This window comes from Cylas formicarius, unplaced genomic scaffold (genome assembly GCF_029955315.1).
Source record: "Cylas formicarius isolate icCylForm1 unplaced genomic scaffold, icCylForm1.1 PGA_scaffold_1__22_contigs__length_36826433, whole genome shotgun sequence".
NCBI classification, from domain to species: Eukaryota; Metazoa; Arthropoda; class Insecta; order Coleoptera; family Brentidae; genus Cylas; species Cylas formicarius.
The window spans coordinates 15,401,081-15,427,717 of NW_026844264.1; the positions used below are offsets into that span (position 1 = coordinate 15,401,081).

A 26,637-nucleotide genomic window follows, 5' to 3' on the forward strand; every position below is an offset into this window, starting at 1 on the left:
AGAACCAAAATGACACTCTATTAAACTATCAACAAACTAACGAAACAGTTTATAATTTAGAAATAGTTCTTATTTATCTAAAAAGCAGTGTAGATTTACTCGAGCCAGTATATTTATATACATATATTGAAGGAAATTACTAGGTTTGTTACAATATATGATTAGTTTCGCTCTAAAAAGTAGGATATTCTTATAATTTGGCAATCTTGAACATATTTAGATGGAAATTGAATATTGAGAGTCAGGGTATTTTGTCGCAAAAAAAAATTAGAAGCTGTTGAAGGAACTAACTAAACTAAACATATATAAAATTCAGCACTTACTAATATCGCTTATTTACGAACTTATTTACTGAATTCATTATATCTATAGGAATCAGGTATAACTCAAAAATGATTTATACTAACTTATACTTTGAAGGGCTCGTCTAAATATAAATAGAATAACAAAATTGCAGAGAGTGAATGAAAATGTTTCAGGAACGCTGGACAGCGTTGAAGGAAAGAAAATAAAACAGCTTAAACAACGTACATTACATTGCATTCACTAGTACTGGTAGTCTGGTTTATCACATAACAAAATGTAAACAATGCGTTGAAACAAAAAAAAGTTAAATTAAATTATTTTAATGCTAGGTAACTATGATTAAGTTCAACTTTTAATTGATAGGTAGATTATTCTCAAGGTCGTAGATCGCGCCATTAAAAATTTGCTTAAACAACTCTGTACCCGTAATTATGTCAGTATGTGGGTACATTATCCGCGGTTTACTTTTAAAATAATTATAAATATTGATTGATTAGGTTCTATCGAATAAATCATGTTCGGAACCGTTAATCCCCGATATGCACATTAACATCCACATACAATAATTACAGACAAAACGTCTACAAAACTTTCATCCAACCCGAAGACAAATTATCTCATCAATCTTTTCGTCTTGCGTCTTACGTAACTCCCGAGAGTGTAAAACGGAGTGATTTGGTCACTCTTACGTAAAATATTACAGTGCGTTCCTCCGGGCCCGTACTAAAATAATTGACTCGCGTCGTTAAAAGCGCAGTCGAAAATGCATAACAATTAAATATTAATTAATTTATTTTATTAACAACGCGCGTGTGTAATTAGGTTAGCAAGATAGGCTCGAATCGTACCGATAAAAGCGGCGTTACAAATCTTCCCAAACGCCTTCGCAAAAATAGATGTAGTCCGTCCCTGGCCCCGAGACTTGGGTCGGTTCTTGTCTAACCCCCTATCTGTTTGTTTAAGAACAACAAAGTGGGAAGATCTTCCGAAGAAACTGAAAGTGCCATGTGTATCGCCCCAAGCAAGAGATTCAAATAAGACCGGTTTACGTTTATAATTACCTAATCTGATGAATTTATGGGAGAGACTGGTGCTAATATACTCTTGTTTATGAAGGTGTTGTGGTCTTCTCATTTATGTCCTTTTGTAGTGCGCTCATGCGATTTGAAATTCGTTAGCGTCGGGCCGGCCGATAATATTTGCCAACTATTATCACACTCCCAGGGAGCTAGCCCCTATAACGTGGCAATCTTTAACTTTTGAGGACTGCATTTTAATTTCATTAACAGCTATAAAAGTATTTACATACCGGCACTATAATCATTTATTGCCAATGAACACTTCGTTATTCTGAGGCTCCTTGATTTGTAATAGTTGTTTAAAAAACATTACAAACACTATTTTTTCACAATGAACATACAGAGTGTTTAAAAGAAAGCGCCAACTCTCTACTGCAGATTCGTCATCCACAACAAAAGCTAAAAAGTTCAGAGTGCTTAGTTTCAAAGATGCAAATTTTTAAAAAAACGGCTTTTGTATTCATTAGGTACCGCCAAATGTTCTACAAATGCTGATGCCGACTGGTGGTAGTCATTTTCTCAACTTTCTATACTGTTAATTTTCTAGAACTAAGCTTATTGTGTATCAAGCTGTTTTAAACCCTTCAAAAAACATTATAAGAGTAACAAAAGTTGTACTTATATTGACTTATTGTTATTAAATATAAATAAACAAAAAGTAAAAAAAATACCCCGTATCTTGGAAAGTAAGCATTTAGGAAAATCCGATTATATCAAGTGTTTGTTTGATGATGAAACGCTGTAGGTAAACTGTATATGAATTTTGATAACAATTTGACGATAAATTAAAAATAAATTCATATACAGAATGATCCCTCTGTATAATGAACATTTCAAATGTATGTAAAATAATAATACTATTGTAGCAAAATTAAATTTTAAGTTTCCCAGTGTTTCTTTTTCGTGGCATTTGGTAACATTATGTTGGGTATTACCATAAACATCTCGTTAGTTATTTAAAACAAACTTATACGCAACGCATCATTAACATTTGTCGAAATGTTTTACACAGTGGTAAGAAAATCATCAAATCTAGTAGGTATATTATCAAATAATATCTGCAATAGGAAAATTCCTTCCAGTACCTTGGTACTTGTTAGCCGAATTTCATTTCGAGGTCTTTATTTACATCTGCAGTGTCGGACAGAGCTCTTATTAAAACTGAACTACTGGGATAAGAGCAGCACTGGTTCCAGGATTGATTCATATATTGGAATGAAAGACAAAAATACAATCGGCAGATATTTCAAAATATTACACGTGGTAGAGGAAAATCGATGACAGGAAGCCTCACTGGATCAGCGCTTTGCTGTTAATAATATACATAACATACATGGACCTTTAGGGCAAACTTGAAAGCTCAGATGTCCAATGGTAGAACGGATCATATATTCAAAACTCAGAGCTACGAGATAACATCGCATTACTTGAAAAACTTAAGGAAACATGGGGTACTAACTTGTCCTCTAACTTAACTTAACCTAACCTAATTCCGAAGAGGCTCTCCACCTATTTTAATTATGGCAGATGAATATAAAATAATTTTTATTTTGAAGATATGCAAATGCTGGAAAAAGAAATATTATTAAGTGCAAAATGATACTTCAATCATAAACAACATTTATCCACGAATAACGAAATAATGTGGACATTTATCGGATCTCCGTTAGAAATAAATATATTCTAAATCCGAATCATCTATCCTGCTGTTTAAAGCTGGTGGGAGAATTACCTCCATGTTTCAAACGCTATGAAGACGCCTACCTATTCGTCTCAATATACTGCTATCACCTGAAAACATCCCAGACAGTAACATTACTTGTAGTACGTACTAATTAGAAAATTAGTACCGTCGTATGGACTGCGACCACTATCGAATTGTTGAAATTCATTTGCTAAGAAAATATGTTCCCGGCCATACTTTTTAACACACCGCATGGGATATTTTCTTCTGCTAATTGCCAGGCGGTAATGCTACTTAGCAGGACGCGACAAAAATTTTAATCGTTAGGCTCGCCTTACACGTTGCGAATTGTTCCCGTCTTCTGAAATTCGAGACTTGAACAACTTCATACTTTTCGGCAATTAGTTACGTACTATATGTTAATTCAAGGTGGCTTTGAAAATTTGGTGTTATATAGTTTCATGCGTTTAAAATCGCAAAGAGCAATAAAAGTGGCTACCGTATATAAATCTGGTGACTTCTTCAAAAAATCAGAAATGTACTTTTGAAAATTTGTAGGGGAAGCGGAAACCTTCAATTTGCTCAACCCGACATAGTAATCTATATTGTACATAAATAAATAAATAAATAAGCTCACATAGTTTGCATAGTGTAAAAAAAAATATTAAGAGTAACAAAAAAAGTAAAAGAAAATCATATCCTTTATTTCATCTTTATTAGTGTAGGATTGTTACGGTATTATTTTATTTTTTAAACTTCAAAGAGACTTTGAGCTAACTGTTAGTTAAAATCATCAACACTGTTTAAATTAATTATTAGATACTGACGACATTATTAACACTTTTCTTAAAATTTCTCCTGTCTTTAAACGAATGTGTATTAAAAAGTTATTATTCAAAATTAAAAACTATTATTTTAAACCCTAAAAAGTATATATAAAAGATGCACATCATTAAAGATATCATGGTCACTAGCATTATTAAGTTTTAGTTCCCCATTTTGCAGTAAAAAAATAAATCTAAAAAAATTTGTTAGAATATATAACTTAAAGAGGATGGTCAAAACTTGGAAACAATAGAATCACTACTTTATGTTTTGGAGTTGTTTTGTCAAATTAACCTCTCTACACAACGTGTATTTCGCCTGCGAATTGCTGGCAGACAAACTTCAACGTGTGCGGTAACCTTTAGCATGGCAAAAGCTCTACAACGAAGATGGCCGTGGCGACGATAAGAAATACGGAAAGATTCCTGTCAACCATTACTTGAAACTTTTCTTGCGACCGATTCACGAAGAAGAAGTAATTACAGGAGCATTTGAGTCGTAAGATACAATTTACGAGATGACTCTAACAAGTAAAGGCGGCGGGCCGCCACTGTCGGGCTGGTTTATGGCCCTCCGGTCTTCAGCTTGTAACTTCAAGTGTATCGAAAAGACGTACCAGCGACGTGTTTTCTTTTTTTGGATCACATAAACTTGTCAATTGTTTGATAATAAACCGTTGTTCCACACTCAATTCTACATGTTAAGTATACTACGCTCAATATACAGGGTCTGTGGTCATTCGTTAGTTAGTTACCGTGAATAGAAAAACTGTTCCAAATTTTTGAATTCAAGAATAATCTAAGATTTTTTTTCATTTTAAAATATTTCGAATGTTTGTTATTGTATGTTATTCCATTTTTCTTATCGTTTTTTTTACAATCAATCCCAAAGTCCACTCCAGTTAGCGATAATTTGAACATAGTTTGTCAAATCACCCGATTTAAAGTCCTAGAATTTTCACCTCTGCGGCTGTATAAAAAAACTAGTGGTGATTCAGTGTTTAAATTACAATTTTTGTTTGCATGCGATAAATTGATTGCGATTAAATGTCAAATTCTCAAGTGTCATTCGAGCGTGTACCAAAAATAATATAGTTTAATACGATTTACAAATAATAAAAACATGTTAATGGTTTCCAAAACCTTTCTGATAAACCACCCTGTATATGACAAAATTCTACATTAAACGTAGATATCGGCAGAGATACTATCGCGATAATCGTAGCACGTGACGCCGCTGTTGTTTACTGAGAAGGCCAGTTTTTATTCTGGAATCTCTTTTATTCTTTTACAAGCATCTTGTAAACGCTACGTAAATAATGTAAAAGTTTATCTGTGGCAATGAATCTGGTTGTACTACGATTTATGGCCGCTTAGAAATACATTTTTGACGTATTTAAATTGCCAATGCGAATAAATCACGAGCGCGAACAACACACTTTGTGTCAAAGCTTAATTAATGGCGGTCGGTTTTTCAAAATGGACGAAATCGGGCTAATGCGATCGAACGAAATCGGAGTTTCCTTGTTTACCTGCCCGTTATATTTATCTTCAATCGAAACTGATAGGCTTAATCCATTAGGTTTTCCATGCATAATGAAATTGTTTGGCCACTTTCGATTAGTAACACGGCGTATTTCAAAATACGGACCCCACGACAATAGATTTTAATATATATTATACGACAACGCACTGCCCGTTCTATTAACAAAATATGCTAATTGAAATTGGGTCCCACCTTCTTACCCAGTTTGTTTGTTGGTCGTATTTGAATAGAATATTGCTTATTGCTTAACCAATATTAAGAAACTACACGATCGCGTCGCTCTAACCGGTATCGGATACAATAATGACCATATGGAACTGTTCTTCAGAAGAATATTTCTAATTCTAAGACAAAAAGTTAATATGCAAACATCCAATAATCGTTTCAACGATACGCGGTGCTAAATATTATATTTGTTATTGTATCTTGCCAATTCTTTAGCTAATTTTATTGAAATTGGGATAAATTATTGACCTTAACCGAAGTTTAAGTTATTTAACAATTATCAAACCTAGATTAATAAAATTAACATATTTGGTTCTAAATGAGATAATTCTGCTCAAAATTATTTGCGACCGAAGACGGCCTTTCTCGGAAAGATTACTTCAATGTTCTTATCTCGAGCAGGCGTTTCATAAAAGCGAAGTGCCCCCCTCAGAGCAAGGTCAGGGCCTAGAACGTAAATAATAATTATAATAAATACCTTTATTGGTAAAAAAATGTGTCTTTTGCGAAGCGATTCTGGGCACTGCAAAAATATCGAAAATTTTATAAGAGCTGCTTACTAGTCAGCTAGTCATCCCATATGACAGCAATATCTAGACGACGACGAAACAAGAAAGTCATGCACAAAAAATGAATTACCAAGACAAGTCTTTAATTACAAATGTGAAGGAAGAATAAGCGTTGGACGACCACGCAAAAGATGGGGACCGTAATATGCATCGTGCCAAATAATTGCAGCGAAGAAGAAGAAGAAGAATTGGTGAAAAAAAATTAATTAAGGGAATTAAAAGGAAAAGTGAACAAGATAATACTAGAAAAAAATAACACAAAAAAAGGAAAAATTCAAAAATAAGTGTAAAACTAGTCGCTTTGCCCAGTATTTCCAAAAATATAAAAAGTTTCGTGATCTATTAGCTGTTTTGTTTTTTGGAACTTTGAATGTGATATGATATATTACTTTTCAATTTTTTTTTACTTTAAAGTTTTTTATTTAAGTGCCCAATATTTATTTATATGTTTCAGTAATCATACAGGTGTGCTAAACGGCCAAAAGATTACCAAACGTGTCGCATACTACGACCGTTAGTTTTTGGCAAATCAACGTCAAAGTTCAAGCCGTGCGGTAATGTCTCCGAAAATATCCGATTGCTCCCACACCCGTCCGCTAATACCTCGGGAATGTTCAAAGTGGTTGGTATCCATGGGAAACGGGATTGTAATAAAATAACAGATAACACTTTCCGCACACTAGATCGATGTATAATCAGGTATTTTACAGAAGGGAATACAAAATAGTATATTATGCAACAGGTGCGGTAAAAGGCATTTGACTCAGGAGTTTATTTGACACGAGCGGAGCGCAGCGGAACGAGTGTTTAATAAACGGGTGACTCAAAAAGTTTACCGAACGTGTTGCACTCTATACTTTTTTAGGACCGTTAGTTTTTGGGTACATTTTCGCAACACAACACGAATACATTCACTGACATAACCTTCAGAATTGACAAACGTCAAATTCAAGGGGTGGGAATTATCTCGGAAAACATCCGATTGCTCCCAAACCTGTGCGGTAAAAAAAGAACGTGTTGCATACTCTACGACCGTTAGTTTTTGGTTACATTATAGCAAAGCAACAAGAATACATTCACTGACATGACCGAAAACATCCGATTTTGCCTGGGCGGTAAAATCCCGGAAATGTCCGAAGTGGCTCGGATCCTTGGGAAACGAAACCGGACGTGCTAAAGTGTCGCTAGATTGGTGTGTAATTATGCATTTTACAGACGGGAGTAGAAAAAAATATGTTTCCACAGGTTAGGCAATAAAATTAATGTCAAAATGTTGGGTTAACCAACCAAATAGGACCACGACGATAAAAAAACGTGCTAGACACTGTTTTAATTATGAGTAATTGATTAACTGAGGCGCTGAAGAAATGTTATATTAATAATAAACGAAATATTCTTGTCCTTCCTTTATAATGCTCCAAGCAACGAAAAAACGGAAAATGGACACCCTGTACATACGCGCAACACACGCCGATTTCTGCGCGACTTTTCACTCTTTCGCAACACTAATAACCCATTATTTATTATTTTTCCATTAATACTTAAGCCGACGTCGATCTATTTACCTTTTTTGTGATTGTTGCAACAAGCGCAAGCTTTGGCAGTAGATAATTTAATTACGGCGGCTGGGAAAAAAAGGTTTTCTCCAAGCTAAACTATATTTAGTATAATTGCAGCGTGAAAAATATGCGCTTAATGTACTGTTAGGTCGGCGTAAAAAATCAAAACACAATCCGGTTTCTGTTTGACCAATTAAAATCTGTGTTGGTAATTTTCTGACCGTATTATTTACCTATTTAGTTGCCCCATTATAAACGAGTCGGGTGACAAACGAGGAAGAAATTTTCCAATTTTATCCCCAAGGACTGGTTTTATAATTACTAGCAGATTTTATGTTTTTAAATCCTATGATATTGACGCAATTTCATGAGTGGTGTGCTAATAAGCTTCTAACAATAAATATTGTTGGTTTTCTATTGATGCGAAGTTTTCCCAGGTGTTGTTCAATTATTAGGAAAATTAATTAGCCTCATCTCTAGGATTTTCTCGGGAAAAAAATCAGTTGTAGTTATTTCTCGTAAGCTTGACAGTGAAAGATAATATCCGATTTTATTCCCAAATCTAATCAACGAATTTTTATTTGCATATAATTTCTGAAACAAACAAAAGCAACAATTCTGGATTAAATTTATTACAAGTATTATGAATTCTACCATTTTGAAGTCACCAAGCTTGCATGTTTTCAAGGTTTTTGTTTGCCTTAAAATACTCACGGATACTGACAATTTCAGTTTTTATTTTTAATTTTCCTGGCACCATTCATGGGCTAATGCACACATTATTAAATTAAAGTTCAAATGTTTGTTGAAAAAAGTTTATATCTGTTCTTTCCCTTATTAAGTTTCATCTTTAATGGGATCGTTAAATGCTTGAGTAAGATCGGCCCACAGCTGATAATTAATAGTAGATATTAGAACGGTCTATAGTTACATATATTATAAGTATTTTATGACGGCAAAAATAAATTGTTTAATTAAATTAAATCAGACACGCTATTAATCTTCATAATATCATAACCTAATCGAGGTGAGCCAGAAACCGCCCATTATTGTAGGTTCTCCTTCGGGTATAGCGAAGGTTGTTAGGAATTTTCGTAAACCCATTAGCATTCTTGCCGGAAAAATTAAGTTTACATTTCGGTTTGAATTTATTAGAAGCCGGGCATTTGACGATAACCGATAACATGTCGGCAAATAACTTACCTCCTATATAATACGTGCCAAATTTCCGAGAAAACATAATTCACGGAGTTATTGCATAAAATTACGGTGCGTTTGCAAAATATTAGCGTAACAGCTTAAAATACGCATTTCTCCATTTTTTTAACGCCTTGCTTCATGAAATCCCCTCGAGTAAACTGCAAAATTATGAAACTACTCGTTATAAGACGGCGTTAAATTTTAATGAGAATTGAAATTCTGACTGTTTACACCCTTTCAGCTGTCCTGTGTTACGACAAGAGTTGAGATGTTCACGCAGACAAGTTGCTATTAAACGACGTAGTAATTTAATTCTGCGGGAGAGGCCAACACTTTGAACGTTTATTTTTCCTGCCACTTCCACGAAAATATTGGTTTTTGAAATATGAGTTTCAAAGTTTCTTTGTAAATTGTTTTTTATTCATATGTCGAACATTCCCTTTCCGATATTGTTGAAAATTATTGTTTATAGAAGTAGATATGATTTTTCTTAAGGTTTGGCGACGAAAAACTTTTGTTTCTTTGCTTTTCTTTGTATCTGGCTATGTAAAATAATAAAAATCACTACCTAATTATGTTTTAATCAGTGCATATTACTTAAAGTTACTTAGCTACTTACCACCACCACATTTGCACTCTTAAATTACATTAGATATTGCAATATGCATTATTTTAAATGGATTTTGTGAGTTAGCAGATGTGTTATTTATTTAAATTGTTTAAATTAAATAATACAAAGTCAGAAAAGACATTAAACCGACACCATAAACCCAAATCGCCTACAAATTTCTCCTTAAATTTTACTTAATTGTGTGTTTCTGTAATACGTCTTCTTCTTTTTGCATTAATTTCGCTTGTTCACATCAAAATCTATTTCACAGTCTTTATATATTTGTAATATATATTTTATTTTTAGATTTTCAGTGTCAAAAATTTAATTTTTCTATTTTATTTTATTTATTTATTTGTATAGGATTCTAAATTACTTCGCACGTTAGGTAGAACAATTTTTAATTAAAAAAAAAGATTTCAATTCCAGTAGACATGACAGGACAGGAGCTCTTTAAAAAAATTACATTTTTGTTTTTTCTCTGAAAAATATTTATATTCAAGTGATGGTAAATATATTGTGTAATGATCCCTTTCTGTTCGTACAAATCTTGCTCAAGGATTAAATTGAAAAATTGCTTTAAAAGTATTGGCTTAAAATTCAAGTTAGTCGACAAACAATGAATTTGATATTTATTTGATTTACTTTTGGTTGCAGTATATAGATGACAGCACAAGGAATGATATTAGACGTTAAGGTTTGTCGATCTGAAATTGGTCTATTGTTCTTTAAATATCATTGACTACTCCTACCATATTACTAACTAAAACTTCAATTGAACATGTAAATATGGAATGAAAATTTTACAATAATTGGCCTACCTAAGATGAATCGTTTGTATATTAATAAATTTCCGATTAAGCCCATATTAAATTTGAAATTTATGAGTTTCTATTTTGAGCGAACGAGTTCTCATTAGAGGAACATCCTTCCTGTAATCACAAGATATGTGATTCGCAGTGTGAACTTATTTATATTTACATACTTATTAATGTATTACTTATGCATGCGTCTCGTTCACTAATTCCTACTAACAATCGCTCATTACATCAGATAATTACAAAACGCGACAAACCATCGCCAATTAGGGATTCTAAAAATGATAATTTTTCCTAAAAAATACAACCTAGGGTTTTTTGTTCGGCGCCGAAGATGTGAGTGTTAATAATTTATGCCATAATATTAAAAGTAGTGATATTAGTTAACAGCCTCTGTGTTTTTTCAATAAAGTAAGTTTTGTTCAATGTTGGCCAATAATATTAGTAATAACATTCCCAATATCGACAATTATTGCCGAAATTTTCTAATCTAATATCTATAATATCTAATAATAAATGTACATATTGTAATTTCGGTATATACGCATATACTTCTTCACCTCTAATCTAATTTCTATTTTGTGAACCCCGCAATTCACATTCCAAAACAAGTGAATCATCATTGATTTAATAATTTCAGGCTCCACTGAACCTCATTGTACTCAGGTACCTGTGTTGCTTAACATCCAAAATTGTATAAATATTAAAAAGAAATATGTCATTGCTAAAAAGAAAACATTTTCAGTTTTATACCAACATCTAAACAATATGATGTTCCTCAATGTATGTGTTGCCTGTAGTTTTGTATCGTAAGTTAAAAATATTTATAACGAAGAGCCTATCGTAGAGTTAAAATTTAAGAGCGATTCTAATGTTTTACGGCAATTTAAATATTGACGATGGCAACTAGCTAGTCAATGGATTTACTACACGTTTACTCAAGCAGCATAAAATCAAACGCCACCGCAACAATAAAGTGTCGGTTTCCTGATTAATAGCGATGAGTTACGCCATCTTTGTAATTTATTATTATAGTGCCGTGCATATTATTTTTAGGTAGTCGCGTCTTTATTTACGCGCGGCACTGAATTTATTATTACTACGCCGTGTGCAGTTTAAATGATAAATACCTTTATTTTATTATCGTGCATCTCTGTGCCTTGAGTTCCGTTTCAGTTTGAAAAAAAGAAGATTATTGAACAATAATAATAATGTAATAATAATATTCATTAATTTATCATATTTATACAGCTAATACAGCCTTAACACTGAGAGACTTCGATAGGCAATCCGACGACGAACCTTTCTTGTCTCTGCATTCGCATCTATAGGCACTATATTATGTTCAATCCTTCAAAATGAACAAATGGAACTTATTTTATTGCAATTATACTGATAAGAAGTTTTCATTTAAATTGAATGCGAATTTATTAAACTCACGAAAGAATAGCAATTTTGGAATATCGATCAATTTAAGACAATAGAAACGTTAGATCTCAAATATCATATGGGCATAGCGTTAAGCACAATTAGATCACAATGATTAACAAATCAACATTGGCCTTTACAACCTTAAGCAATAAGCAATAAGAAGTAATTTTAATTGTTTCGCTGCTCCAGAACTGTCACATATTGATCCGGACAACATCATTAAAATTCATTAATCTTTCTCTGACGGTTACCGTCGAACACCGAGTAGGTTCGCTTGACTTGTTGTCCGTTGCCTTTAGACAATAAAGCGCTTCATATCAGTTGTTTAATATTATGATTTAGAAGTTTATCTATTCTTTTGTAGATCATCGAACATTTTTCTAGATATTATAGTTATTAGACGAAATAAAATATAAGCGGTATGTTTATATCCAAAATTATAAAAAAAAACTATAAGTTGATTTATTAAATAACAAAAATTAAAAATGAGGCCAATATATTAGTGATAAGTCCGTAATATTATTTGGTAATGCAAATTTACGTAAATTTGTGAAAATACAGACTTATGCATAATTTTGAGAAAAATTTTAAATAAACCGTCACCAAAAATTGCAATCGTTTCAGTATATATGATTTTGGGTATTTTTTGTTTAATTCTTTTTTATACATACGAAAAGCAAAATAAATTTCGGAATAAAATGCAAATTAATGACAGCTGATAACTAGGTAATCGATAATCTTGGTGATGGATCCTATTATATGCCATCATTTATTTGCTTGCATGTGTATGCAGTGAAGTAGGTCAGTTCCTAATTGGGAATCAATTCATTTCCGTGATTATATTACTCGGTGTATGAGTATTAGACGTAACGCCTTTCTTCCCAAATTAATTAAGACTGATAATAATTCAAAAGGAGTTATTGTGTAATAACTTCTCCTTCTATGCGAGAACTGAGTGTTGATGAATAGGAAATCACAGAAAAGTTGCCGGCTTCTTTAAATATTGCAATACCTCGTTCCTTACCTGTCAAACCTTCCACTTTTCAATTTTGATAAATGAAATGTCCTAGACGATTTCAAATTCATCAGTTTTAAATTGAATCTTTTCATAAATCTCAAATTTAAATACTTTTGGGGTCCATAATAAATCTTGATTGAGTGGTTATTTATTTCAATTAAAATCATACGCAATAACATTAAATACATAAAAAAGGATACAGTTGTCATAATGAAACAAGTACTATGAATGAGTGTAATGTTTTTTTTTCAAAGGAAGTTACACAGGCTATTGTAATACTTTTTACAAAACTTCTGGATTCCAATTTCAGTCAAACTTTGAAGAAGCCAACAGGATGATTGGCGAATCGTCAGCAATTTCGACTAAGCAAAAACCGACGCAGGAGGAATCCAGAAGTTTTGTAAAAAGTAAAGAAAAATGTAAAAAGTGTAATGTTTTATTTATAGTATCACTTAGATTTATCGGATTTGACTTGCTGGTAGCATAGGTTCTACTACAATTACTTTTAATATGATAACAAAATATACCCTTTCACAAAGGTGTTATCCTTTTTCTTTTGTTTTGCTATGTTTTGCTAGCAAAAGACGCTAAATTGATTGCCAAAATAAACAATTAATATTACGGATTTCTAACAACATGTATTTATCAAACTATTTCATGATTCACTGTAAGGAGATAAAAATGTGTTTGGAAAATGAAACATTATACCTTCCAGTATGAAGCGGCGGAAATCTGAAAATCAGAACAGTTTTATATTATATTTTTAAAGTCACACATATTTGAATTGGAATTTGAAAGTTTGAATATTTGGTTTTGCGGCAACGGAAATCTTCTAAACGTTATATGTTTTTTACGATTTTTTAATTTGTTTCAAATTTCTCTTTATCATTTATTTGTATCTTAATTCTAACTTCTCTAGCGTTGTTATTATTATTGTTTAAAAAAATGTTCCATTTAGTTTTTTGTCTCTTTTCGTCATTTGTTATGAATCAAATTCCGAATTCTTGAGCCGGATATCTCCCAAAAAGATCACAGCATTCTTTACGCAATCGGTAAGTGACGCATTAAGAAAAGAATTGATATTTAAATTATCGTTTATCCACTTTCAGTATTTGTTATCCATTCTATTGTAGTTTCGGTTTCAGAAGCTTTATTCGAAATCGTGAACCGTGACGTATTCTAATGCGACCGGACATCTGTGATATATTGGACTGTCAAAATGAAATTTGATTCACTGATTTTTATCGGCATATCGCTTTCCTACTTATCTCCTACTACCACAATCCTCGGCACACCTGTTAGCTAACGAGAGATACATCCATCAGATTTTTTTTTATTTTTTTCCGCGTGCTATTGTTTGTTAAATATTTTTTGTCCTCACGTCAAAAACAATTTGATCGTCGATACACTGTTCGATTTATCTATTCAATCTGATCACACTATCGATTTTGTTTTTTCCTCGCTGGTAAAATTTCTGACGTGTTAATTGATACAATAACAATGGTAGTTGCTTGTCGGGCGATCGAAAAAACGTGTGGTGACGAAACCTTTAAAATAATGTTTCAATAATTAAGACATAACGTTTTCTTTTCAGCCTTTTTTGCATGTTGAGAATTCGTCTTGGCGTAATAAAAATGCGATATTATTATTTAAAAGCTGTTATCTTTCGCTAATTGAGCGCCCGTTCCCAAATTAATAACTCGTTTTCGGATAGTTATTTCGTAATGGATTTTGATCACATCTTGCACTCGAACGTCGCGTTTTGTTGTCGCAATATATGGAGGCAACAAGGCAAAAAACGCAAATCGATATTACAAAATGAGCGCACATGATATGAAAGACCGATGCATCCTGGTGCAACTTTTTTTGCGACGTGTTGACACCAAGGCACCATGAGAAAATTTAAAAAGTCCAAAGTTATTGTTTATGGTGTCAGAAAAATTTACTCGCTCGCTTGGTACAACGCATTAAGTGGTAAATTTCTTCGCAAGAAAAAGAAAAACCTATTTAGATGGTTTTTCGTTTATAATATATCGGAAAGAAATTACAAATTGCAAAGTGGTATAAGTATTATTATTATGCTAAATAACAATAAATAAGAGACTAAAAATATTACCAACTTGTTAGGACAAGATTTTGAACGAATTGAAGACAGATGTCATTTTGTCTAAATTTACACCAAAGTGATAATGAGTTTGAGAATATGCGTATGTAAAACAATACTAACGAAATAATTGTTTAAATATTTGGAAAATGTTGACGTTTCTTAGCGAAAAATAGAATCCCAAAAAGATAAAATAAAAATTAAAACTATTGCAACACCAGATCAACTCCTGAGATAATGATCGCTTTTTCAAAATTTTTAATTTATAAATCTTAATTTATAAAACTAGTAAACCACAAAATTGGTTGTGAATTGAAGCGTATATCGGCGTGACAGCGTAGGTATTAATATTGAATATATATTTCAAATCAGGATTATTATAATTATAATTGGTGTAATAAAATTTAAACGAACGGATCTCAATTAACTAGGTCATGATTTACCCAACAAGCATCTACTCAGCAGAAAATTGGCTATGAGAATTCTTGGAATTATTGGTAATAAGAGGCAAGACCGATAGGGCAAGAAAAAAGTAGCAGACAGCTACAAATCTCAAAAAATGTAAGACTTGCATATGTGTATTTCAGTACCCTGATTTTATTCATATTATATGAAATGGATGAAGGAAGAACGAAGACACGAGTATAGAAAACGAGATTCAAACAACATTTATGTGTTCTGAACGTGTATTTATGTGAAGTTTTGATTATGGGAAACCCATTTAGTCCTTTGTTAGCCCAGATTTTTATGGATAATTTGGAAAATATCATACTAGAACATCCCTGAAGTAAAAGTTTTATATGGTGGTATAGATACGTGGATGATGTCTTTGCTTGCTTTGTTGGAACGGACAGACAATTCAATTATTTTTTAAATTACATTAACTAATTACATAATCGTATAAAATTCACTATCGAGATTGAACAGGATAACTATATTAATTTTTCAGACTTAACTATTACGAAAGCGCAAAACAAATTAGATTTTTCAATATATCATAAACCTTCACACACGGACACAGCCATACATAACAGCTCAAATCACCCTTATACACACAAAATAGCTGCATTTAACTCTTTTATACACATACAATCCGTCCATTATAGATAAAATTATAAATAAAAAACAAATACAGACAACAGTAAACTCTATTTATCCGAAACCTAATACAGAACACAATTTAGAACAATTACATACATAGGAGAACCTAGTGAAAAAGTTTCAAAACCTTTATCAAAATGTGGTTTAACAATAGCTTTCAGAACTATAAACACAATAGGAAAATACTTAAAAAACAATAAAACGAAATGTCCAAAATCCCAAAAATCAGGTGTCTACACTAACTAATCTAAATATTTCATCTCCACAATAGTTTGTGGTCTGACTTTGCTAAAGGCTTGTCGTTCGAACTACTGGGTCCGCCTTGATGCTCCCTAAGTGGTCGAAATCAAGATTAAATTTAGTGTATTTTGAAAAATTAAGACCTTGACCTACAAAATCATATTTACAACAAATTTTAACACAAGAAGTAACCTGTTAGTTGGAGTGCTGTTGGTGCAGCAGAAATGTAATAGCAAAATTCAAATTGAATCTGAATGAAACGAACCAAAACTACAGAGTCAGAGTCGCGCAAAATATAGAATCAACAATTTCAACTATCAACAGTGAAGTGGAGATATCATTTACTGACGAGCAATAAGACAGATTTTGTGGTGCATATTCAACCAATCCAAATATTTTGATCTATGTGACACCCCCCGTCACCGTCTTATTCCAAAAATAACTCTGGCTAGTCGAGGGATTCTGATTTTTGTTTAAATTTATATAAATTAATAGAAGCTAAAAACGGGCCGTAAACGTTATCACAATTCAGTAATTTAAGTGGGTCCACTTTAATAATAATCCTAGGGTCCGACAGAAATCCTACTAGTCGCGGCACAAGATCGAGCCATTAATACTCGATATTACTAAAGAAATATCTTAAAGAACGCTCTAGACCCAAAGTGTCGGTTATGCAATAAGTACGATGAAACAGTGAATCATATCCTCTCTGGCTGTCCAATACTAGAAAAAAATGAGTATATAAAGAGACATGATAATGTGGCTAAACTGTTGCACTTCAAAATATGCCAAAATTTTGATATTAACACCACCAGAAATTGGTATGATCACAGAGCCGAGCAGGTCACAACCAAGGAAGATGTTACAATACTGTGGAATCAACAAATTCAAACAGATAAACAAATAACAGCAAACAAAGCAGATATTGTTATTAAAGATAGACCTAACAACTTATGTACGATAGTTGACGTTGCAATTCCAACCGATAACAATGTTGTGGCGAAAGAAGCCGAAAAATTACTTAACTACAGTGACCTAGCCATCGAAATAGGTAGATGTGGAATATTAAGACCCAAATTGTCCCCATCGTAATTGGTACGACTGGAACACTCACAAAGAATTTTGAAAGATACCTTCAGTCCACGGCAATAAAGAGAAGTGCCCACATTTTACGAAGTGTTCTAGGGTAACCCAAGGAACACGGTGTGTGCAACTTTACTGGTTAACTGGTGAACCCCGATGTTAAGAAATTAAATACCTACACCGTGAAAGTTAATAATAATAATAATAATAATTATTATTATTATTAATAATAATTAACGAGGGCGAACCAATACCAGTATGGTTTGTTGAACGAAGAACAATTTTAATACTACCGAAAAAGGGCAATTTGAGAGACCCCCAGAATTACCGACCGATTATTTGTCTCGACACGTGTTATAAGATCTTTACATGGGTTATATACTCTCGACTATTGAGTTCGACTAAGTCGATTGTGAACGACATTGGGAGCAACGTGGAGGAAGGAAAAAACTTGAAGGCTGCAAGGAGAATTTACTGATAGTTAGATGTATTACACAAAATTCGATTCAATACAAACGTAACCTGTCAATGGCTTGAATCTACTACAAAAAGGCCTTTGATGCAACATCACATACACTTTTAATGTATTTGTTGGAAATGCTTGAAGTCCTCGACCCTCTAATTCGTTGCATACAAGACCTAATGTCGCTGTGGAGAACACGATTTTCCTTATCACTTGGAAAGGATAAGTTCTCGGCAGACCGTATAAGTCTTAGGAGGGGTCTATTCCAAAGCGATTCTCTGATTGCATTTCTCTTCTGCATTTCGTTGCTCCCTATCTCCGTATCCCTGCGCAATACTGGAGACTATCATTGTGGACCACCGGGAAATAGAACGCATAAAGTCACTCACTTTTTTACATGGATGACTTGAAGCTTTGCGCTATTAGTCAAAGAGACCTACAACAATCTGTAAACGTGATCCAAGAAAATTCCAGAGACGTAGGAATGGAGTTTAGCTTCGATAAAAGTGCCGTGTTGACATTACAGAGGGGCCTCTACGGAAACCATATAGAAAACGAGCAACTGTTTCAGCAATACTGCGCCACCTTGAAGACAACGAACCATATAGGTATCTCGGAGTCGACCAACACCGAACACAAGACAACGAGAATGTGTAAACAACTCGAAGAAGTAGGTATAGGCAGCGCCTACGGAACATATGGCAATCGGTATCAATAAAATTACCCCTACAAATATGTTTGCGGTGCCGGTGCTTCTCTATTCTTTCGGAGTGGTGAGGTGGAGACGAGAAGAGTTGCGAGATCTGGATGTGAGCACGTGTAAGATGATGCATCTCAATCGTAGGATTCATCCCCCCCGCTCATCCGTTTCCCGAATATAACTTACACGAGATCAGGGAGGAAGAAATATTCTAAGTCTGGAGTGTCTGCACAACGGGCTTGTCTTGGACGTTGCCTGCAAAATCGCCAATAGTGGAACCACTTTTGAGACTCGTGAGGGACCATGAAGCTTCCAGTATCTGAGCATTCCTCTTAAGAATAGCAAGCCAAGCGGCAGACCGTTTAGGTCTCACCTTCACATTAGATGCAAAAAACCATCACTCACTTACTAAGCTTGACCCGGAGGCCAGGAAATCGCAGATTAAGAGAGCGGAACAGCAAAACCTCCAAGTAAGTTAGTAAGCCGCAGCATGGATTGTTCTACAGGCACGTCCAGACTCTGGACCTGTCTAGTAGACTCAGTTTCGGGATCCTAAGATCTGCTGATCTGAGACCGAGGTATTTCTGCTTGCCTGCCAGGATGGAGTAATTAACACCCTCGCATACCGTAGTCAGTTCTCTAATGTCGCCGACATTAGCTGCAGGATCTGCCGTCAGCATCCCTAGACGTTTATACATTTACTATCAGCTTGCCCGGTACACGCGATTTCGAGCGAGATGTACCGGCATAAGGCGGCTCTTTGGGTACTTTACTATTACTTGAGGGATTGCTGCGGTATTGATGAAACACCAATGCTAGGTGATATTGAAACCGTAGTGGAAAACAGCAACTGAGGCATCTACCGAAATTATGCTTTCCCCACTACAACCCGACTCCAGGGTAATAAGCCGGACATAATTATGTTGGATAAGCGAAGTAACTCGATGTTTGTCATAGAGTTCCCTGCTCCAGCAGAAACCAACCTCGAAATCAAAAGGGAATAGCGAGTGAAATATGCCGACTGCATTTCATTTTGTGGTTCTAATCCTGGACCTTTTGGGGGAATGAGACACAGACACAGGAAAGGAATTTAAGAGAATACCGGCATGCCGCGCATCGGCTGAACATCTAGCGATGAACATACAGAGGGTTGTCGTCCTCGGATCCCTCCGTCTCTTGAGGCAAATGAATTTGGCCGATGACCACTGACCGAGCGGATTCAAGTAGTTATCGTCCTCTTGATTGGCCTTCCGCGTGACGCCCTATGTATTTAATTTTATTAATAAAGTCAGAATTTTTCAAAATTTGTAGGCACCACAACGTGTACCAGGATCTTGAAAGACTTTTTGCTAATTAAGATTGCATCATCGCCAGATGAACTGTCAGGCAGATATAATGAAATTGGGACGCGCTGTACAGAAGAATCAGTCTCTTGCGCAACGATACAAGTTTCGATTTCAATCTATACCGACCTTGAAACAGCTTAACGGGATGATTTTATTAAAATAAAAAGAGACAATAACCATATATTAAGATAGATCAAGTTTTTTGAATTAATTTACCAGTAGTTAACGGAAAAATATCGTAAATTGTGGTCAAGTACATTACACGTTCATATACGCACGTAACCTGTTATTACGAGAAAGCTTCCCGGATTTTTTTCCTCCGCCGATAAATTTAATAACGACGTCGGACCTCTAAAACATCCATTACGGGTCCAATTATTCCATTTTCGCGTTGGTAAGTGACGTTTCTTTGTTCGTACGGGCCACTTTTTTAACACTTAAATAAATCATTACACTGTCAAGCGAAATTTATTTAATTGAAATAAACGCGTTTGGCAGATCGCCCAAAGTTAACATTGAGATTGGACGTCGAAAAAAAGTAACCCACGATTTTTTGGAAAACGAAAGCAGAAATTCGGTCGGATTTTTGCGCCCCAATTCGCGAACTCGTTCAATTATATCGCTGCACGTGTAATCCCGCGAAACTTAATAACCCCGCTGGCCTTCTGATGACGACTAATTCGCAGTACAAGGCGATTATATGCATCTAATACGATTAACTGAAACCTATCGATAAATTATTTATAATAAGCAAAAAATCGGACCACATGCGACTGGGCCCTTCTCTATCTCGTTTAATCAGAACACAAACTTTTTGTATTAAATCATAATTTTAATGGCCTTCCGTATACGCAGAAACGCACCTGTTCGCCTCATATACAAAGAGAAAGACCCCAGTTATTAATAAACTTACAATATTATCCGCTCTTAAATGAAAACACGTATATACCCGATTTTCTTTAACGTTAGGCTATTTAAATATGAGCAGCCTTATTTTGAATAAAAACTCATGAGGTATTTTCAAAATATTCTCGATTCTTTGCGTTAGTTTGAGTTTTTATGATGTTGATTGTTGATTGATTATGATATGAGTGTTATTTATTGTTTTATTTCCCAAATTTTCTTTATAAGCAAAAACATATTTTAAATTTTCTCGTAAACTGTTTTGTTTTTGTCGTTTTTAAGTAAAGAAGAAAAATAAGCTAGGTTATCTTTAAAAGGATACAAAAAAGATGCAATAATAAAACTTTATGGTTTCTAATTTGTATTGTTACTCATTATGGTATGGTACACTACTCAATAAAGCTGTATTGATGTCCACGCATATTACCCATTTTTTTTTTAAATAAAATACTTTAGCATTAATTGTTTCGCAAGCTTTATTAGATTAACTGAGAGCGGTTTTTTATTTGCGCAATATTAATTTAAACCACCCGATTGATTAAAATATGGTTAATATATTTAGCATTAACGTATAATATGGTTAATATATTTATGTATTTATTAGTGACCTCCAAAACACATTATTTTAAGTACATGTGTATTTACTTACTTTTTTGTCCGTTTTGTGATTAATTTTCCAGCCTCATGAATATTTAGGGTATTTGAAATATCTGTAAAATAATGTACAATTATCTGCTTAAATTATCTTATTAAACTCACTTTAATTTAAACATATATAAATAATATTTAATATATCATATAACTCGGGCCTGCTTCGAAAACTTCCATACTTTCTAATGCGGATTTCGCAGTCAAAATTGTAAATTCTATTATTCTTATTTTGCCTCTTATTTTATATAAACATTCGAAAGGTTGAACATACAAATTCATAGTTTTCTAAGTCCGGTTGCATACTTCTTTTATGAGTCTTCGGTTACAACGTCTGACATATGTGTAGAATAATAAGCTTTAGAGAAAAGTAAATGAGCTAGCGGTAAAACATTTCACTCAGAATACAGCAGCCATCGAGTAGGAATACCATTTACTACGAAATCAAACACGACAACACCAGTAAACTCAATCCAAATTGGAATGAGGAAGGCGTGATAGAAAATATAGAGAATCGGAATCGGAAAAAGGCGCACATTCGCCTATATGCATCTAACCGATATTTTTTATTTCTTGAACAAATTAATAATTTTCTTTTTAAATTATTGTGACAACAAAATCGATAGATAAAGAATACATAAACAATAATTTTTCTTTTATTTCTGAATAATCATCATTATGATTTTATTTAGTCATGATATTTATATATTTTCTTCATATTTCTCGTTAAGTTATTATTTATTTATAATAGATAAAAAATGGTTATTAATTAACATTAATATAGAAAATTTCTATACATATACTAGATCGTCACATGTCAAAAACAGTTCGGATGGATAAACGATTGAAATGATGAAAAGAAAGAAACCATCCATGTTCCTTTGATTAAAATATTCCTTGCAAAATAAATATTTTTATTTTCAGTTCAAAGTTACACTGCACGTTGTGTTGTTGGTGTACATTGTTCATGCTCGGTACTATACACAGAAATGTCTGCAAACATTGTTAAGAAATGTATTGAACTTGACCCCCGTCCCCGACTGTCTTATATTTAAACAAATCAAATACAGCCGCGTCCTTCTAGTCATGCGGAAGTGGTTGCCAACAAGACAGGCCTCCACGAATTTACTCTTTGAACAACACAGATCCATACGATAATGTTGACAAATTGTCTTTGGAAATATTTTGATGGTGACATACAAGCGCGTTTATGTATTCCATCGTACAATGGGACCCGCAGCTATTCTGACGTTATACTAGTGGTCACCGGCGTCGGTCATTTGTTATAAGTTTTTTAAAAATGTGTCCCACGTGGCGTTCCCGCCCAGTCACTTAAGATCCGTCGATAAAATCGTTTAGAATTAATCATTTTCCAGTCGCTTGAGATTAATTAGACGTTCGCGCGTAACAGTGCGTCTATATGACAATGGGTATTTTGTCTATCGCATGAATCCTTGATAGGTCTGCTTTTTGAATTGATTAAACTTTGACATTGTCCAGGAGTGCTGCGAAAGATTTATTCCGGTTAGATACCTGGTTACTAAAGTTTTTAAATGGACGCCAAATGATTAACTTTGCATTTGTTGCTATTTCTATCTTTTCATTAAAATTATTGATTGAGATTGCAGTTATTTTGGACTGTGGACTGAATTCTTTAAATTTTTTATTTGAGCTTCAATTATCAAGCCGCGTGTTTTTTTCAGATGATTCATTTTTGTCTCATTTCGACATCTTCATTAACATATCCGATTTTTAACAAAAATGTATAAGCAACTTACGTAACAATTTTATTTAATATACACCCAAAAGCGCACCAAAAATAATTAAATAATAGACATTTTTCTACTCCCGTTTGTAAAATACATAATTACACACCGACGTAGAGTGCGGGATGCGTCACTTTATCACGTCAGTTTTGTTTCCCACAGATCCGAGCCACTTCGGACATTTCCGGGATTTTACTGCACGGGTTTGGGAGCGATCAAACGGTCATGTCAATGGATGTAGTGTTGTTTTGCAAAAATGTACTCAAAAACTAATACTAGGTGTTATAAACTACAATTAAAATCTAGTGGACTAGTCGGTAAGTAAAGTGACATTTATAATTTCAGAAATTTTACATACCGTTCGCATGAACTTTAGTGGTTTTTACAGTTTTTATATTAATATCTTGCCAAGACCAATTTAATCTTCTTAAAAGCCCTATCTTTGGAAGATTTTTCTTCCAATTACAGTCTTTTTCTTCAAATAAACCACTTAATGATCAATTGTGAAAGTTAAATAAACAACATAATGTTTTAAAATAGTGTTTTTCTACTCGCGACTGTAAAATACCCAATTACACACCGATCTAGTGTGCGGAAAGCTACTTCGGACATTTCCGGGATTTTACCGTACTGGTTTGGGAGCAATCGGATGATTTCGGAGATATTTCCCCACCCTTGAATTTTGACGTTTGTCAATTCTGACGGTCATGTCAGCGAGCGTATTCGTGTTGTTTTGCGAAAAACAACACGAAACTACCCAAAAACTAACGGTCGTAGGAAAATTGTATTATGCAACAAGTTCGGTAAACTTTTTAAGTCGCTCGTTTATTAAACACTCGCTCCGCTCGAGTGAAATAAACTCGTGAGCCAAATGCCGTTTACTACACTTGTTGAATAATATATTGTTACCTCATTGGCTCGCAGCTGCGATGATATAAATTTGAAAAGATTTGAGTTGACGATTTCAAATTTAAGATGCTTAATTAAGTGTCAAATTTTTAATTTTCCCGTTATATGAAGTGAGTGATTGTACTTCCGGTTTGAACCGAAACAACTGTTGCCGTTTTTCTTCTATTTATTCTGTGACCGCCATACATATTTTGCATAGCTTCGTTACGTATTTTTTAAGCTTGCGTTTAGATAGCTGGGTTGTTTTAACTTCCTTTTACTTAGCTTTTGTCTTAGAATAGTTTAATTTTTCGAATGTGATTTTGTATTTCGTATGACCTCTATAGTTTTAAGGTTTACTATTTAAAAAAAAGTTAAAATTTAAATTGTGTAATGTATTAGTGTATAAAAAAACGGTGTAACTTGTTATAAGATATTTTAAAAATAATAATTTATTATGGTATGCTTAATAAATGAGTGACTCAATAAGCTTACAACGTAATTTTTGGGTACAGTTTTGCAAAAAAGCACGAATAAATTTACCAAGTGACGTGTGACGTGGCCGTCAGAAGTGATAAACCTCTAAATACCGTACCTAAAATCTACCGAAATCCAAAGTGTCTCGCGAACGTAGGCAACGAAGCTCGAAAAATCTATTTTACTAGCTATCTGTCTGTCAATAAGCTTTGAGATGTCTTTTGTTTTTTCAAATAGTCTAGTGCCATTCGAAATAACTTAAAAAATGATCAGAAATGAAGGAGATGTTTAAAATGGAAGCTCCCCTAAATCGACAGGGTATCCTAAAATTTTGTTTTGGGTTGTTTTATCAATATATAATAAACAACATTGATAATGTGGATAAATGGATCTAGGTAGAGCAAAATATTCAAATTAAAAAAAAACATTTTATATAAAAATTTGCCCAAATCTTTTGGCGAACTGTTTATTTTCGAAGCCAGTGTTGGAATGACGACACGCGGCATTTGTTAACGTTGAAGAATTCTGAAAGTGAGCGGGTACATCGCAATTCCTATCTTTCAAGACCCCAACGGATATAAATCTGATACTAAACTGGCGCATACGGGAATAAATATACGCATTCACTACTCAATTTATATCGCCGTAAAACACGCTTCCGAAGATAAAATCGTCGATTAATATGAACATACTTTAAATAATACTATCCGATGCGGAATATATTCGACTTGTCTGTCCATTTGTACTTGTTCAAGGGGCACTTGATATATCGCATACTAAAAAGGGAAACGCAATACGGTTACGAACAGAAAATATATACAAGGAGAGCTACTACGAAGAATTAATAATAGAGTGAATTCTTCTCTGAAATATATATATATATATATATATATATATATATATATATATATATATATATATATATATATATATATATATATATATATATATATATATATATATACATATATTCGTTCGTTCGAGTGTTCGAAGTGTTTTCGGAGCGCGAGCATTGAAGATGTCAAATATATATATATATATATATATATATATATATATATATATATATATATATATATATATATATATATATATATAATCATAATTGTAAAATTAAAAAAAGACAATGTATTTGCCTTAAGTATTATTTAACAAAGAATCTTAATGCAGGAATGCAGGTTAACTTAAAAAAATATATCGCATTTAATATAAGAAAAAAAATTAAATCAATAAAAACACAAACCCATATACTTTAATAATTCAAACCTTAGCAAATAAAAATTTTAGAGAAGTAGCCTTTAAAAAATTATTACCACGCTAAAAATAATTAGAAATAAGACCTGCTCTAGACTGTGGATTGTACGGCTCTCGGATCACTTAGGAATAAAGCACCTCTTATTTACATTTCTACAAAAATTGTTAACTGATGTGCGATAAAGTTGGTATCTTTATGACTAATAGCGTTTCCTTCCCTCAAATTTCGTTGTGTTGATATAACGCTTAAAATTTTAAACATTTTTGAAAACCGTAGAAGAGGTCTAACATGCAAAATTACAATATATTCCATATATTCCTTATTAAATTATTAAATTCGATGTGTACAATGTATCTATGTGAAAATTTAAATTCTGCGACCGCAATAAGCGAAATTTATTACTTCGAGAACCTTGTAAATAATTATCAAAACACCTCTGTGCCGCATATTACACTATTTCTGTCTTTTGTTCCTGAGAGTAATTCAAATTTAATTAAGGTCTTAACCCAGATCTTCCAAATAAATTCATTCCAAATTATAGGTTATTTAATGACTCCGAGCTGATCGGTAAAATTAATTTGGATGGATATAAATTAACGTCGTTTTTTAATAACAAATCGGCAACGCGTCCGTGTCTAAATTAAGCGGTTTTATTTTTGACATGAGGTGTTGGTTTCGTATCTCTTAACTATATAAAATTTTTATATGGTTAGTCTTGATCTTGAAAAATGTTTGTTTACTTACGTTCAACCGCTGGGCATAATGAAAATAACGATGCGTCGTCCTTAAAATTG

At 33.4% G+C, this 26,637-nt stretch overlaps 1 protein-coding gene across 5 annotated transcripts in view; it reads left to right on the plus strand.

Moving 5' to 3' along the window:
* Positions 1-26,637, plus strand: part of LOC132696489 (probable nuclear hormone receptor HR38) — a 103,982-nt gene that overhangs the window by 25,342 nt on the left and 52,003 nt on the right. The window lies entirely within an intron of this gene.